This window comes from Atractosteus spatula, chromosome 8, assembly GCF_055471065.1.
Source record: "Atractosteus spatula isolate fAtrSpa1 chromosome 8, fAtrSpa1.hap1, whole genome shotgun sequence".
Lineage (NCBI taxonomy): Eukaryota > Metazoa > Chordata > Actinopteri > Semionotiformes > Lepisosteidae > Atractosteus > Atractosteus spatula.
In genome coordinates this window covers 41,384,403-41,401,752 of record NC_142713.1, presented here as the reverse complement: position 1 = coordinate 41,401,752, position 17,350 = coordinate 41,384,403, and the positions used below count along the sequence as shown (strand labels likewise).

Genomic DNA, 17,350 nt, shown 5'->3' with positions numbered 1-17,350 from the left:
TTTTGACTTTTATTAGTTTTATATATCACAGTATGTTAGATATTAAATTTATATTAAAAATAAATTTAAGTCTGTTTCACAAAGCAAAATTAATCAGTCAGATAGATAAAAAATAGTTATTATAGCCTGTTGTGAACATAATGTGTTTTTCAGGATTACATATGGATTGAAGTCATTTTTTAATGCTAATTTAAGTAATTATCACAGTATGCAAGTAGAAATTGTGTTTGTATGTGAAATACTATTGGAAAGTAACACTTAGACTGAACGTATGTTCACCCTCAACAACCGCATCACTGGTACAAGAAGTGTAAACAGATATAAATTTTAAAACAAATCTCTTAAAACAAAAGTTATCAACACTATTTCTCACCTGTTTGTGAGAGCGAGGTGTGCCCAGTAGGTGTTGTGTTTAGCTTACTGAGGGAGAAATGATTCAATGAGTACTGGTTTACGCCCTTAAAATCAGTGTTTGTCCTGCTTTCATTCTGACATATCAACAAAAACATGTTGGTAAATTTGGGCAATTAACTGTCAATCTAGTAAGCATGACTAACCGAATCCAGATGTGGATTTATGAAAGATTACTGGAAAAAGGTTGACATTAATGCTTTGTTCAGTTTTTCCATTGCTTTCTACAGTGGCTTGGTCAAAGCTTGACAAAATTAGTAGAATTTTTATTAGATTCAAATAGTGCATGTCAAAAGGAAGTAGATACGTGCAAGGGGCATCCCACAGCAACAGATTTTCCCTGATTTTCTGTCTGCAATCCAAGGCGCATCGCAGCTCGGAACTTGATCTAACAAATCCTGGCTCTTCTTGGAAAAACGATTGGGTGCATTTCAGGTGAAGCTAACCAGTTCTACCTTTTGTAAGCTTGTTTCGTTTCCTATAACCGAGCAACGACGGGTGAGAAGCATACAATTGCACCCTGTCAAAGTGCCGTTAGCACTGGGCAAGCAGGAAAACACCAAGCATGTGTTTTTCTCCCTGAGATCTGAAGGTGCGAAGGACAGTACCGAGATCAGAGTGCTCATTCGGGCACAGTGGTAGGTGGGCAGACAGACGAGAGGGTGATCGAATGGCCCTTCGTCCCAGTCTCTCCTCTCCTACTTCTTCTACTCATTCCTCTCGTAGTCCCACTTGGCAGAGAAGCCCTCCACCACCGGGTTGACCTGCATGTCAATCATTCTCTTGGCATACATGGCCTTCCATTCATCGCTCAGGGTGTGTGGCCGGGGTGGGTACACAAAGCCCCGCTGCCACCACAACAACAGGCTAGTAATCCCGATGAAGATGAAGATACCCCCCACAACCATCTTCCACAAGGCTTCTTCAACTCCGTTTAACTCTGATTGAACATCATGCTGTACAAAGTACAAGGTGATCTGCTCCTCACTGGTGATCTCCTTCCAGGATCCGCAGCTCTCGCTGGTACGGGACGTCCAGCAGCGGGGTTTCCCGGTGGTCACAGTACATGGGCAGAGACATGTCCACGTGCTTCGCCACTCCATGCCTGTGACTAAGGAGGGGCGGGGACATGGATAGGTCAATAGCAGTATTATTCTCTTTTGTAGTTCAAGTAGGTAGCTGCGTCAGCATGTGTAGCCTGCAAAGGAACAAGTAAAAGGTTTATTCCATGCTGAAAAGAGAAGAGAGGTTTTTCCTCACATCCAAAGAAGGTTCCACAGCCGAAACGTTGTGTTTCCTTTCTTCTCTTTTCAACATGGAATAAACCTTTTACTTGCTCCTTTGAATTCTCTTTTGTAGTTTATATTGCACTCAAAACAGATATTGTGACATGTTTCAGGTTCAGCTTCTTCTCAGAGTGTAGCAGACATGGAGAGATTAAAAAAAACTAGTTATACTGGTTATTTGACCACCATAGAATAAGCCACCTGCTTTATTACCCCTTCAATTTACAATTGGCAACCCACCAAAGATCAGCAGGTGTGAGCCTGGTGAGTACCTGGACGGCAGGCCCCTTGGGAAAGCTAAGGTTGCTGCTGGAAGAAAGCTTCCACAGAGAGTACACCTCACCTGTGAAGACCTCTAAAAGCCCTCCTGTTTTTTTTAATTAAATATGTTTGAATTCCTTCTGCATGTGTGCTGGTGACAATAGACAACTATACAACCCCTCCAGGGTCAGTAATTAAATCCAGGTGTTCAGATCCACTGCTGCTGCTGCTCCACAGTGTTAGGCATAGTAATCGTCATTATCTACAGTATGATGTCTAAAGAAGGAAGAAAGCATAATTTAGACTTTCTTCATCTACACTTGTATAGTTTCTATTTTCTACTTTTATGTGACTACGTACTATGGGTGATGTGCATGATACTTAATTTAAAAAGTCTTAAATTTCATCCTTGAGAAATTACATGTCACGCTTAATCATTAATGCATATAATTATCAATACAAGTCCTTGAGCAACTGGCTAGTGGTGAAGAGGGAAGGCCTATGCTGCTGGAAGCTCCTAGTCACCAAGTTGGCAGCTACAAAAAGGTCTGATTTGCTTGGAATAAGCAGAAGCGCATCCCAGCAGCTGTAGCTGTGACTGAGCAGTCCCATTTGGAGCTACCATGCTAACTCCAAACAGGGAAGAGGCTAGAAAAGGTGCCCTAAAAATAGTCTATCTAACAATATCCTGTCAACCAGAGAGAGCACATCTTTAGCGGTTGAAAAAATATTGCCAACATAAAATGTTGGCTCTTGGAACGTCAGGATCCTGATTGATAATACAAACTCTAAATGCCGCCTAGAGTCACACCGCAATTGTAACTCATGAACTGAGTCAGTTTGACAACCAAATTGCTGCACTCAGTGAAACCTGCCTCGCTGATGAAGGACAACTACCAGAAATTAGAAGAGGCTATATGTTATTATGGAAAAGGGGACCCATCTTATGAAGCACATGTACAGTTCATGGAGTAGGTTTTTCCATTCATAACAACTTGGTTAATAGCCTAAGTGATCTAGGCATAAATGAATACTTCATGACCCTGCATCCAAAACTTGCCAAAAACCAACATGCTACCTTTAACAGCACCTACGTCTCAATGCTGGATCAAAGAATGATTTCAAAGAAGCCTACTATAGTTCACTCCACCAGTTGCTTCTCAATACATAAAAAACTAACAAATTGATCTTGCTTGGAGAATATAATGACAACCAGAGTTGGGAGAGATTACCAGCTGTGGACATGTGTGATAGGAAGATAGGGGTTTGGAAAGTCGACCTTCTTCTAACAATCTGCACTGGGTATAACCTAGTTATCACCAACAATTTACTTTGTCAAAGGAATAGGTTTAAGACCTCTTGATGCCACCCTTAATACCATCAATGGCTCCTCCTTGACTATGTTATTGGCAGAAGGTGTGAAAGTAAAGAAATGAGCCTAACATATGATCAATATAGATTGCTGCTAAACAGATCACATTTGTGCAGTATTGACCCTGTAACTACTTCTTAAACATATCAATCAACAGAAATTCCACTGGAAAATAATCTGTGTTTATAGACCAAAGGACTCTGCAATAAAAAGACAATTAAAAGAACAACAGCTAAGAAAATTTAACATCCTGCAAAAGCCCATAAATGCCCAAGATTACTGGACAAACTGCAGCCTTAGCCATATGTAAAACCAAACCTGGCTTCACCAAGAGTGGTTTTATGAAAATGATCTTTCTTCTTCTTCGCATTTTCCCACTTATGTGGGGTCTGCTTGTTTGCACTTCGTATGGTCCACTTCGTACGGTCTGCGGCGTCTCGGCAGGTGACTTTTGTGAGGCGCATGTTGTCTTTCAGCCCATCCAGCCAGCACATAAATGGTCGTCCATGGGTTTCATCCCGAATCGTTCAAGGCGCATCTTCCATTCCTGTACTTGCTGTTCAAGGCCGTGTCGCGTTTCACTTGCTATCATAACATCGTCGGCATACAATATCATCCATGGATGCTTCGTTTGGATATCTTTGGTCACCATATCCATTGCAAAGTTTTATGAAAGTGATCAAGTAATTAAAGATTTTATTGACAAAAAGAGAAAGCTTTTTATAGCTTGATAGCAAAACAAATACTCCATATAAAAAAGTAAATCTAATATAGTCGGCGTTCTTCAAGATGGTTATGATGGGTGTCATCCTCTTTAGCAAAGTAACCCTGCAAATTAGAACTGGCGGGAAACAGGGATGCATCATTGCACCAATGCTATTTTCCATCTTTTTATGCATGCTTCATCTCACTGAGTCAAGACTCCCTAGAGGAATCTGCATCAACTACAGGACTGACAGGAAGATTTTTAACATAGGCTATTTCCACGCTAAATTCAAAATTATAAGATCATCTGTAGTGGAGTTCCAGTATACTGATGATGTCCAAGTGAGCACCTCAGAAGCAGAACTCCTAGTCATCATCTTACTCTCTTAGGCATACAGCAGGATGGGTCTCACACTAAACCCCCAGAATCCAAGTTATTTTTCCAACCAGTAAATGGCATATGCACACCTTCCCCCTCTACCACAGTTAACGGTGTCACTTTGGAAAAACATTCCCAGTTTCCGAAATCTTCACAGTCATCTCTAGTAATAGCAGCCTAGAAGATGAAATCTAATATCTGATCTCTAGAGCCTGATTTGCCATAGCCCAATTCAAGACCAGAGTCTTTGAGGACCTCATCACTTTTAATATAAAAAAGTTGATGTGTACAATATAGCTGTCATTCCTACCCTAATATATGGGGCAAAAACATGGACAATATACAGGAAACACCTCGAGGTCCAGGGAAAATTTCAGCAGCACTGCTTAATAGGAATTCTGCATTTCAGCTGGCAAGATAAGAAGCTAATAACCTGCTTCATTGAAGCACCTATCATGAAACAACAACTTCAATGGGCTGGGCATCTTGTAGGGCAAAAAACCCAGACAGTTGGAAGACTCACCCTGCAGCACTTTAAGTATTCGGTATTCAGTATTCAGTGGCTCTTCTGACAATTTCCTTTAAACATCTGGACCACAGCTCGTCCACCCCACCAGTGTGGGCAGCTGGCCACTTAATTTCCACCCAAGATTTTCTGCCAGGGTTTACTCCCTTAGCCTCCTTCCTTCCTGATGTCACAAGGCAGGTGGTAGCTTCACTATAGCCCTATTAGCCAGCACGTTTCCAGGTGATTCCAGACTGGCCTTTATGGTAACCGTAATGGTCTGGGTGGCAAAAGTCTCCCACCATTCATAACTTGCCCACAATCCTGTACTTTACCTATTACTACCATCCGTGGAGAGGATGAGGGGTTGGAATTTGGGAGGCTTTAAAAGGGGATTTAAAATGTTTTTTTAAGTATAATTTGTTTAATTTCTCTCCTCCAATATAATCAGGGAAAATTTATTCTCTACAACATGGACTGCTACTTACTGCTACATTCTTGCTCTTGCTGTCTATCCCCCTCCATTATTAGCACACCCAATTGATAATCAGTAAAAAACAATAGTTGGTCTGCAGTTGTGCTTTTCTGTCCCTTCTTCTTGCAGTCATGTCAAAGACATGAAATGAAGGGTGATCCCTACAGCACAATAAATGTTAGTGATCTATTATCCAAGATTCAGTTATAGATGTATTTTGTAAAAACTAGTAGTGTCTATGGGTCACCTACTGTAGGAAACTAAGGCTAGCTGGAGCCATTTTGATTTAAACAATGTGTAAATGACTGAAGATAAAGAACCTGAGAGCTTACAGGTTCCTGAACATAGGCAAATAGTGACCGTAGAAACTTCCTCACACACAATGAGCCTGCAAAGGGGCACTGCCCTTTGTAGATTCTCTGGGAGGTGAGATAGACTGTTTTTTTTCACCATCTGAGATAAAGCCTTTATTTTCACATAGACACATGATCCATGCCATCATGTAAATGTTAAGACCTATATAATGTGCTCAAGCCCAACATCTCTGCATCACACGTGTTCTAACATGAGTTGCTTTGTAAATGTGTTTGAATCAGTTTTTTTTGTTGATAAAATATAGGCCTAACTAAATAACTGGTTTTCCAGAAATAGTAGAGAGAACATTTTTAAGACTACTATTTCAAAACACAGGATTTTTAAATTAATGTAATATATTTGGTCCAGTTAGCTTATTATATATCCTGATCTATTGAAATAGTTTCATATCATGGGTATTAGTTGCATTTAGCTTGGATAAAATTGGTTTAAGATACATCTGTTGAGTGCACAGAACCATAGATGTCATACTAGCACTGAAATCTTGAACTACATGTAAGAATTCATGTGTTTCAGAATAGGGAGCAAGTGTTTTCCTTGAAATATTTATGAAAAATAGGAATATACTTAACAATATACTGTATGTCTTGTGTGTAGTAAATTTTTAAAGGTCTAATTTACAAGTAAAGACAAGGTGAAAAGCATGTTCTTGTTTCCTAGTATAAGCTATATTTTCCCCAGTCTTTTTGTCACAGAAATGAGATGTGTTTGAAAATAAATGTGCATTTCCCCCTCTCTCTAAGGGCTAATTCAGGTGGCATCATATGTAAATGTAAGTAGATGAGTGCCCTACTTTTTAAAAATAGATATTTAAATATGTTAAGATACAAAAATATAATCTTTTTATTTTGTGCTTGATAAAAATGCCCTTTATTATTTGGAATGTAAGATTGTAAGGATGGAAGTACTGGGATTTTAAGCTTTGGTGTTTTGCTAATTTTGTATAGATCATAGAAATTTTGTTTCAAGTATTTTGCTGCTGATATAAATGATGAGATGAATGATGCTCTTTTAGATGACACTTGGTAAATTAAAGATGTTGAAACTGACTGTATAAGGAAACCTGGCTTGTTACTACAATAGTATGACTTCCATACTATGTCTGCTTGACCATTTGCCAAAATGTCCTCATATGCACATAAGTAAGGCTGACCAGTTAGGAATTCAGCAACTATTTAAGAGCAGAAGCTGAGGCATTTGGTTGCATTCTAATTACCTAAGTTCTAATAAAAATGTTTAAATGGGGTATTAAATAAATAACAGATTGTGTTCAAATCAGCATCTGTTTCATTCTCATTTTCCAAGTTGTTCAGGAATGGCATTATTCAACCTGACAAATACCCTCAAACCACACACCAGCTTGTTAGAGCTGAAGACAACACATACGTTCTGAGGCACTTTCATTGCAAAGCCATCTGCTTTATTTTTCCACTACAATCCTGGAATTCAAAGAACAAAGCTTTAGGGCAAACTTGGTGTTATCAGTAAGGCCCCAGTCTTTCAAGCATCTAGCCAACAGCAGCTGGTGGAGAATAGACTGAAGATCCCACAGTTAAACCCACCTGACCCAAACTTGAATGCTCAAATGTACTCTGCTACTGAGAATAACCTGTTCACAGTTAAGAAGTGACATTTTCTTTCTTTCAGTTATTGAATCCCAAGACTATGTGATTTGCCCTGAATGGAAAATTTATCTTTAGAGACACTTTAGCGAGAATTAGAATATACCACTGGAAATATTAATCTATAAATCTTGAAGAGGTTACCTAAATGTAATGTAACTATATTTTTTAAAAACATGATAATTGTATCATGTGACATTTTAACATGTATTGTCTCCTGCCTAGTCAGCTTCAAGAATTATAAAGATAGTTAATATGCATTATGTATATTTTATTTTACTTCTTTTTAAATCATGTTCTTTATTCTTTCAAAAAGTGCTCCTTATTTAAGTCTAAACTACATTTTTATTGTAGATAAAAAGTAATTTATTTAAAATTTGTGTCGTAGACATGAAACTTTTATCTCCTATTGTTTGATAATTTGTGTGTCCTCATTCCTATAATGGCAATTCTAGAATTGTTTATTCTGTTTTTTAGTTGAATATGTCTTTGTGTCAGTTTCCTATGCATGTATTGTAAACAGCTGCTAATAATTCTATTATTTGATTGTACTTACAAATGTCAATTTTACTCAAATCATGCATAGACAACCTCTGAAATAAGAGCCTGGACCTTCAGAATACAATTATAAATCATAGCTTTCATAACAAAATGTTAAAAATGTAAAATTTGTTTCTGTATTTAATAGTAAAAGTCAGTACACATTTAAATTGTTTTATGTATATATTATTATATTTTCAGTGTGTCTTTGGCATCTTATCATACATATTTATATTTATCTGAAAGAAATAACTCAGAGTTAAATGACCACTACTTAAGTACAGTTTACCTCAGTGCAAAATTAATATTGTTTTTTTTTTCCTTTTGCAGCACGAATTGTAAAGACAAAGCAATGGTGTGAAATGCTACCCTGTTTGGAAGGTGAAGGCTGTAATTTGTTAGTAAATAAATCAGGCTGGACTTGTACGCAACCTGGAGGCCGAGTTAAAACAACAACAGTAAGTTACACACTGTTTCCATTTGTCCGGGTCCCATATGTCCTTTATATCTCCCACAACTAAACTTCTCCTTCTCCTCCTGTAAACAAGAGAGGTCTTTTAAAAAGTAATGCATCTCTCAGCAGTAACAAACTAGTTGGGAAAAATAAATGCAATTTGGCAGATATCTGCATGAAAGCATTCCAGAACATTTACATATTTATGAGTTCATGTATACCTGGAGAGCTCCAAAATAACTTATTAAATCTTTTGTCAAAATGTAATTGTTAACCTATTTGCTTCATGCAATGAAGCAAAGATTGTAATACCCATGTTTCTCCTAAATGGAAAACAATAGTATTTTTTAAAGTGTTCATTCATACTCCTTATCTGTTGGTTTTCTTTCACAAGGGAATTGGGACCCTAATATATTGTTAAAAAGTGAGAATTAGGTTTCAAAATGATTATTAAAGCCTAACTTGGAAATCAATATATTTAACTTTTTATGTTTGATAGTACCACATTGTGTATAACCCTCCCCCCCAGCAAAAAAAAAACCCAAAACTGAGCAAACAGAGACTCAAAATTGATTTTTAAATCAATTCTTATTTTTCCTTTCATTAATGAGCCATTAATGTCAGTAAATATGTATTCATTTTATTGTACTTTACTTGAGAATCACACTGGGTTTACTGTAGTCTGTAATTAAGAAATTATCTTTTTTTGTAATCAAAAAGTACCTTAAACATTACAAAATATATAATGAGAATTGTTCTAGTGACATCTGTTTTGCTGATGTAAAAGTATCACAATGGTGACTACAAAATAAAATAAACTTGTGGAAACTTGTTTTCTGATCACAGTGGCTTATAAAAAACTGAGATGATTTCATATTATATGTACTTTGCTAAATCAATATAAAGTTTTAGATTTTTTTTCTTTATTACTCTTTGTTCCTGGATGACAATAATATTTAATAAAATCTTTTTATACATTTTATACACTTTAGTTTTCTTAAATTGGTTTGATATCTAACAGCCCAAATCCTTTAAAGGATTTTTTCTGAAGTATGCAAATGTTTTTAAAAAAAGGAAATATTTTTTATGTATGTATAAAAAAACATTGTCAGCCTTAAAAGAGTGAAATATGTACTGTTTATGAAGATAAAAAAGCTTCGAAGAAATAACCCATTCTGTATCACACAGTGAATTTCAGGGGTGGATTAATAAAAAATCCGGGGCTTTGTCAACAGCCAAGGCACAGATTAACTTGATTTAATAGAACACATGCTGTGATCAGTCAGGATATTTTTTAAGCACCACATTTCATTCAGTTACACAGCTATTAGGGGCTAGTTATATTTTACAACGCAACAGTAACTCCATAAATTACTATATCAAGCCGTGTGCTTTTTAAAAAGAACGTTGTCATCATACGTTATATTCCTCAGATACTGATATTTTTATGGAAGAAAGACAAGGGAAATAAATGCCCTAATGATAAAAATATCCTAAATCGTGTTAAAAAAATGGACAGACAAGACAAGGTTCTTTAAACAGGTTGAACAATGTAAACTCATTTGAAACCATACTGGATAAAAGGGGCATAAAAATTGTTATTAATAAAAACAGTAATCTTAATATGTATATGTTTTCTATTTTTTTCACAGAAAAAAAAAGTTCAAATATATCAGATTACTAGAGCTGTATTGCATTTCCTCACAATAAATCCTTATTCCTCATTCACAATTAATTAATGAAATACATTATTTCAAGTAAAGGATGCTAGTAAGTTTGTCTGCAGTTGTATAAGGACTGTTCAAATTCAGACACAATTCTGATGTAATAACATAACATAATAATTCAGTTGCTGATTGGCTTTGCGTGTGCAGCTCAGTTCTTGAAACTTTGTGAGAAGGAAACTATGATGAGAGAATTGCCTCTTTCTTGAAACCATTCCATTGCCTTTATGTTACTTTGTTAGTATAGTGTGCATTCTTGTATTTGAGGCTCAAATTATATTCAGGCAAGATTTGTCATCATCCTGATCATCACATCTGTTTTCTCTCCGATGAGATCTATTTCAGCGTGTTTCAGAAGTGCAAAACAAAACTGACAAAAAGTGAGTCTTTTTTAAAGGACCATCATTTCAAATGGATATTTTTGTTGACATGCTTTCCTTTAGCTATATATATTCATTTAAATATGATAGTATAAAAATAGAAATACTAATACAATAAGGGCATTTGATTACATTTATTTTAGATCATAGATTTACACAGAACATGTATGTAAAACACAAAATGTTTCTTTACTGAGATGAAAAAGAAACAGTGAGTTGTCACAGAGAAAAGCAAAAACTGAAAAATGACGTGATTTTGATGCACAAGTGATTTACCAGGGATCAATGTAATGTCTAAAGATCAGAAAATTCGAGAAAAAAAGACCTTCATTTATAACTCATTTCCATTATCACCTGTAACTGTAATAAAGAACATGTAGTTTACTGGCCCTTTCAAATTTGTTGCCAATAATTATTTTTTATGTTGTGTGGAGGGCATTACAATAAGAATGATATACCTGGTGATGTCAGCCTTCAATAACTTTTTGGGACATCATTCACAGAGCATTAAGAGGGTCAGAAGAACCTCTGTGCAAGTTCATTTGACAAGAATTCTGCTTCTAACAAGTTGACAAAATAACTAATGACTTAATGGTGACCTTTTTAATCATTAGAACTGATAGTTTCAAATGTTCTGCAGCTGTATTTGTATCTAAGGTACAGTAAAAATCTTACAGGGTTGGGGGTCATTTTAATGCGAGAGTTGCTGGTTGTTACAATAGGTGGTAGCCTAATTCATTTAAGTGTGAACATCAGGCGAAATGAAAAGTAACCAGTTAGTGCTAGTGGTTACTGAATGCAAGTGTTAGTATAAAAGAGCTTGACTGTATTTTGTTCCTCAATCTTAAACTACAATTAAGAAGTATAATAAAAATCAGAAACCATATTTGAAAGAGTTTAACTGATCATTAAAGTTTGGACATAGGTGGAACATCTTAAGGAAAAGGTAGCATGGTGTAAACCTGAATTCAGAACTGCTGTAGACCAAAGGCATATGACTCTTCAACTGCAGCCCTTTTCAAGTAGCTGGATAAATAAAATAACATCCTAGGACAGATTTTGATGTTTTTATGTTTTTAATATACTTCTACTTACACATTCAATTAAAAAAACCTACACAAAATTACAAAAAATTCAAAATATACCTGTTCAAATTGAGTGTGTTTACTAGCAGATTTTTTTATCTGTAGCTTTCGTATTTTTAAGGTAAAATTTATATTAAAACTTTGGCTTTTTGTTTGAAGCTCAATGTAAAACATGCAACTTACAGATACTTGAGTCAAATACACTAAGTGCTTTTGACTGTGGTCACGAATTCCACGAATTGGGATACAATTGGCCAAGTGCCCCTGGGCACTGGTAGGCTGCAGTCGAATGGGGAGTCCATGGATTATTGCATACTAGTGAGTGCTGGGGAAGTGCCTGCGAATTTGTGATATTTATCAGTAAGAGCTGTGTCAGTCCTCTTTCTGACATGATAACACAGTTGTTTGCACTCTGGGATGACAGTGCAAAAAGAAGCCCACATTTCAAAGGTCTTCATCTTTCCTGAGTTGTAGCTTTGACTGTGGATGTGAGCAAATTACTTTATTTAATGACAATTAAAAAACAGTGGGTATATAATTAAGAAATTACTGTAACTGATGATTCAAAAAGTGTTTAAAGTGCAAATAAACTATATGACATCATATTTATGCATATTTATGTTTTATTTTTATCTCTTCTCATCTCTCAAAGCCATATTACAGATAGAACACTTGTCCAGTATTTCAGAAAAAGTGCCATGAAACAGAAGATAATTGCTAGAAAATGTCTTAAAATCTTTAAATTCCATAAGCCTTATCACACTGACTGTGATCTGGTTAATATGTGCTAAATTTCATTTATCTGATAATTTTATCATTATAAAGTTTAAATCTGACATTATTATTCTCTGTAACATAAAAGAATCAGTAGATAATGGCACTTAAATTAGAAAAAAAGTAGTTACATTACTTTATCTTCATAAGATCCTTCTACCAACTAATTTGGGGTTGGCTTTGTAGCAGAGCTACTCTTGTCAGGGCAGATTAATGAGGAGGGTGCCCCATTCCCATTCCTCATGGAATGGGCAATTTAGCATAGCCATGCGCCTAATATAGAACTGAAGATTCATAAAAACAATTCTCTTAAGATATTTGTCAAAGTTTTATCTGTTTCCTGTTCATATCAAAAACAGGAAACAGCATATTCATATTGGCAACCATCTTTAATTTCCACGTGTTTAGAAAATGAAAGAATACTTATATACTGAATTTGCCCAATTAAGCTCCCACTGGGAAAGAAATTGGAAGAAACCCAAGGTGGGGGATGGGCATTGATTCACTTGTTTAAGTTAAATGCACTATTACTGCAGGGTTTTTCAGAGACAGTGAAATTGAGTGCTACTGACAGAGAAGAAAAGGGAACTCAGATTTGCTCTTTACACTCACATTATTGCTCAAAACATCCTTTATTTCCTAACATGTTTTTAATAAACATTTGTCAAGAAAGTACAGAAGACGACAAAATCATTAATAGAAACAATGATCCCACAAATGTACCCAAGACATCCATAAAGCCTATACATGTACTCAATGGACAATAAACAACCTTATTTAACAGGGAAATAACAAAGTTCAGTGCAAAGCATCTTACTTAAATATAAATATTTCAGCAGTGTTACTTAAAAAGATCCATATCACTGGTTTCGTGTAATGTTATTTTAGGTAAAGACATTTGCAAATATCACTTATCTTGGTCTGTTAAACTAGCCTGTAATTAGTTTAAATTAAATCCCTTATTATTAATTTAGCTTATATGTTTATCTAAAGTGTGTTATACATGTATTTATACCCAATTATACAGATGGGTATTTTACCGAGGAAATCTGAGTGAAGTACCTTGCTCAAGGGTACAACAGCAATGCCTCACCTGGGATTTCACTCCACAACCTTTCAGTGAGTTCAGAGCACAGACTACTTCTCTCCATTGCTACATATACCTTTGCTGCATTTTCAGCAGAAAGCATGTATTAGGCAACAAATGCAGTGTAACTTGCATTCCTAACCTGCACAGCTTCCGTTCACTGTGAAATAGATAGATAGATACTTTACTGATCCCGTGAGGGAAATTGCAGTGCAACAGCAGCTTAACACACACAACACAGCCACAGTGTAACGAATTATATAATAATAGTACAATACATACAATACAATACAATACAAGAGTTACTCACAGTCCGGACACACAAGAACAAACTAGAACAGAACAGTACACAGAAAAATCGTATCACACATATGAATATAATGTTCACTCTATGATGTTACCTCCGAGGCATTATGTTTGTCATTTTACTAAAAGATATAAAAAATAATTAAAAATGAAAACTTTGAATTCTGCAGATTGAAGAATACTATGTTGATGCAATGTAAATTACTTTAATCTGCCTGCATGTTACATATTCCTAAACTTTCTAGGCATACGAATATTCAGGTTTAATCTTATCAGTAAAATAAAATGCAGAAGTTACTTAAATTGAAAAACAAAAGTATACACTATGGCATAAAGGTAGTCAAAACAGAGCCATTATATTTCCCCTTAGGCACTGGTTTTTATATACCTTTAAAAAGCAGGAAATGCATGAAGAAAATATGACCTTTAATTCAAATTTATGAGTGGGTGATTGCTTAAACATGGGATCTGATTTAGTATAAGATGGTATACTAAGATGGTATAAGTTGCTTTCAAAGCAAATGAAAAAGTCATTTTGCCATATCAATTAAGAAAGTCAAATTATTTTTCAGTAGGACTAGTGAATATGTGCATCGCAGCTGAGCACTGCACTGAGACAAAGGTCTTGGAAAGCATATCCAATACAATAGTGTATATGATGTTAATTTTGTTTACAAAGGCAATTTAAAAGAAAGTCTGGTTTGAACTTAAACTTCTAGTTTAAACTTCAGGTACTAGCCCATTGTCAGCCTAGGAGTATCTGTTTTAGATATAATAAAACAATACTGATATTGGGATTTTAATGTTCATTATTTCAGTCCTTATTTAAAGAAAACAAAATCAAGATTTAGCTGATCATGACTTTTATTTAATTTAGACTTCATTTTTATAAGAAATTAACTTCATGTTTTAATTTATTGAAATATGTCTCTAGGCTAATTTTGTTTAATAAAATTAGGCATCTACTCATCTGCAGATACTTGGCCACAGTTTTGATGATGTAAGTTCCATAGCATACATTTTTTATTTTGTTTTTGTTAACAGTAATTGGTGACTTCTTTGTATTAGGCTCCTAAGTAAAAACCTGTATGAATTATTTGAGCTTCATCAGTAAAAGTGTTGCTATGAATTACAAAATGAATTGTGCTTAAGTCAGTTTTTTTAAAACAAAGTGTGTTTAAAGACACTAGTCTACAAGTACTAATTTGTCAAAATTATACACTTTGAGCACAGATTTATAAATTACAAAAACAGTTCATGTTCATGAGGCAAGGTACGTATGCGCACACACTATAACACACACACACACACACACACACACACACACACACACACACACACACACACACACAGCAAAAATCTACATGAACGTGAAAAGAACCTGTAAACTCCATACAGGACATGTAAATCCAGATTCAACTCAAGCACTCAAGAGCCGTGAGGTTGCAGTGCAAACTCTTAACACCACTGGGCTGCCCAAGGTCACATCCAAAGTTTAGCTGAAAACATTTTTATCCAGTTCTAATTAAATCTAAGATAAGTACTGCCTGTCACCTGTACCCAACAGATACTATCATGCATAAATAGTGACTTTCAAAAGAGTTTTACGCTTAAGTATTTTCATTAAAACAAAACTCATTAACGCAAAACCTCTTAATAAGTATAGACAAGTGTGCAGTATCTATATAAAACTGCATTCATGTAATTCTTTAGTGTAATAAATGTGCATCTGTAAGGTAAGAGCACGATGCACTGCATTAGAGCTCTTATAAAGGATAAATGTTATTGTTCAGGGAACTGCTTTCATAATTACACTCATATGTCCTTTGCAAACAGCCATTCTGGATTATGTTATGATGTCCATAATTCTGTCATATGTTGGTGTTTATTTATTTGGCTTATTAAATAGACAATATAACATTCTTGTTTGATGAAGGAATTTGTCATTCTTCACCTACATAGACAAGCTCACTTTTTTATTAAAAAAGTAAGTGTTGTCATTGACATTATAAAATTAAATGTAAATTTTGTTTTTAATACATAGGAAACTCTATCACAAACCATTGCTGGTGCTTTGTTGTACTATGGAATTCACACTGGAATTGTATTAATGTAAATCCAGGAAAATTGTAACTTATTATGAATTATGTTTTCTTTTAATTCTGTTTATGACAAAGCATTTTTTGACAGAACCAATGTTTCCATTAATGTAATTAGTATTAATTATGCAAATTCACTCAACCATAGATGTTTCTGTGATATATTCTATTTGTTATAAAAAACTGTTTATTCTGTAACATAAAAAACAGCTTCTTAAAAATGACAGAACTTTACTATAAAATAGGAATTACTGTAAATGCAAAGGGAATGTGTATATTACTAATCATTCTAACTCATTCCATCATTGTATTTTGACACTAACATTCTCACTACAGAGAATGCAGCACTCCCTTTGTTATCTTCTAACATCTAAACAAGAAATTGTTTTATACTGTGTGATAATAATCTGCTATGGGCTGAGTTTTCTGTAAGGACTTCAATACATCTCCATACAGATACCTGTGTATAGAACATACAGAAATCTAGAGAATTAGTTAAGAAAGCAACACCATTTGTGCTGTGTTGGGGTCATTGTGTTCTGCATTGTGATCTTAAAACAGGCATGTAGTTGCTCACCTTGAGATAATGATGTTTCTTACTAAAAATAATTAGAAAAAATGATATTTAAAGCTACTCTACATTGTTATAAATATCTGCCAATACATTTCTCTCTGGAAAATTTTTAGGAGTTTTTTAGTTCTATTTTTAGTTCTGAGGTAGGAAAATAAATGAAGATGTAAGATCATTTCTGATTAGGTCTGATCCTGAGGGATTTTCTATATTTTAAAATTGAAACATCATCAAAATCTCATCAGTGTTGTATGAAGCATGTACGGAAGTGTTTTTATTATTTTTTTATTTCTTTTTTAGTATTATGTCTTTTTAATTTTTAGAATTGTATTTTTGAATTTTGTCTTCCTGAAAAAAACAAACCTTTTTACAGTTTGGTAGTTCATGATATTAAAATGTAACTATTTTAATGCTAATTTTCAGGATACCTCAGCTTATATCAGAAGCATCAGTTATTTTGACTTTTAAATGTTTGGAAGTTAACTATGTCTTGCTAATCAAATAATTCAAGAACAAAACTGTAAATCCATACGACCTGAAAAAACCCCAAAACAAAATGTAGTAAAGTTTATAACTATTTTAGGTGTAATGTAAGGTATATATATTTTATATACTGAAATAAATCTTATTAAGGTAGCTTGTTTTCAAAAATCTAATATATGACTTGTATAAAGAAATGGTACAGGATAAGGCATATTTTTGGTAAGACTGATGAAAGATAAATGCTTGTGTAATCTACATTTTACACTTAATTTATATTTTGCAGGTCTCTGCTACAGAGTTGACCAAATTTTACTTATTATCAGTTGTAAATGCTTGGCATTGTATTGCTTATGTACAATACAATGATTACTGAATTCACTTTCAGGCATTGGGTCTTTATTATTCATGTGCTCTTTTGCAGCTAAAGTAGTAGGTTTGATCTTTAATATCAAAAGT

General features: G+C 34.7%; 1 pseudogene; it reads right to left on the bottom strand.

The window, feature by feature from the left end:
- Positions 1-1,118: 1,118 nt before the first annotated feature.
- LOC148829626 (cytochrome c oxidase subunit 4 isoform 2, mitochondrial pseudogene) lies at positions 1,119-3,794 on the bottom strand (annotated as a pseudogene).
- Positions 3,795-17,350: the final 13,556 nt, after the last annotated feature.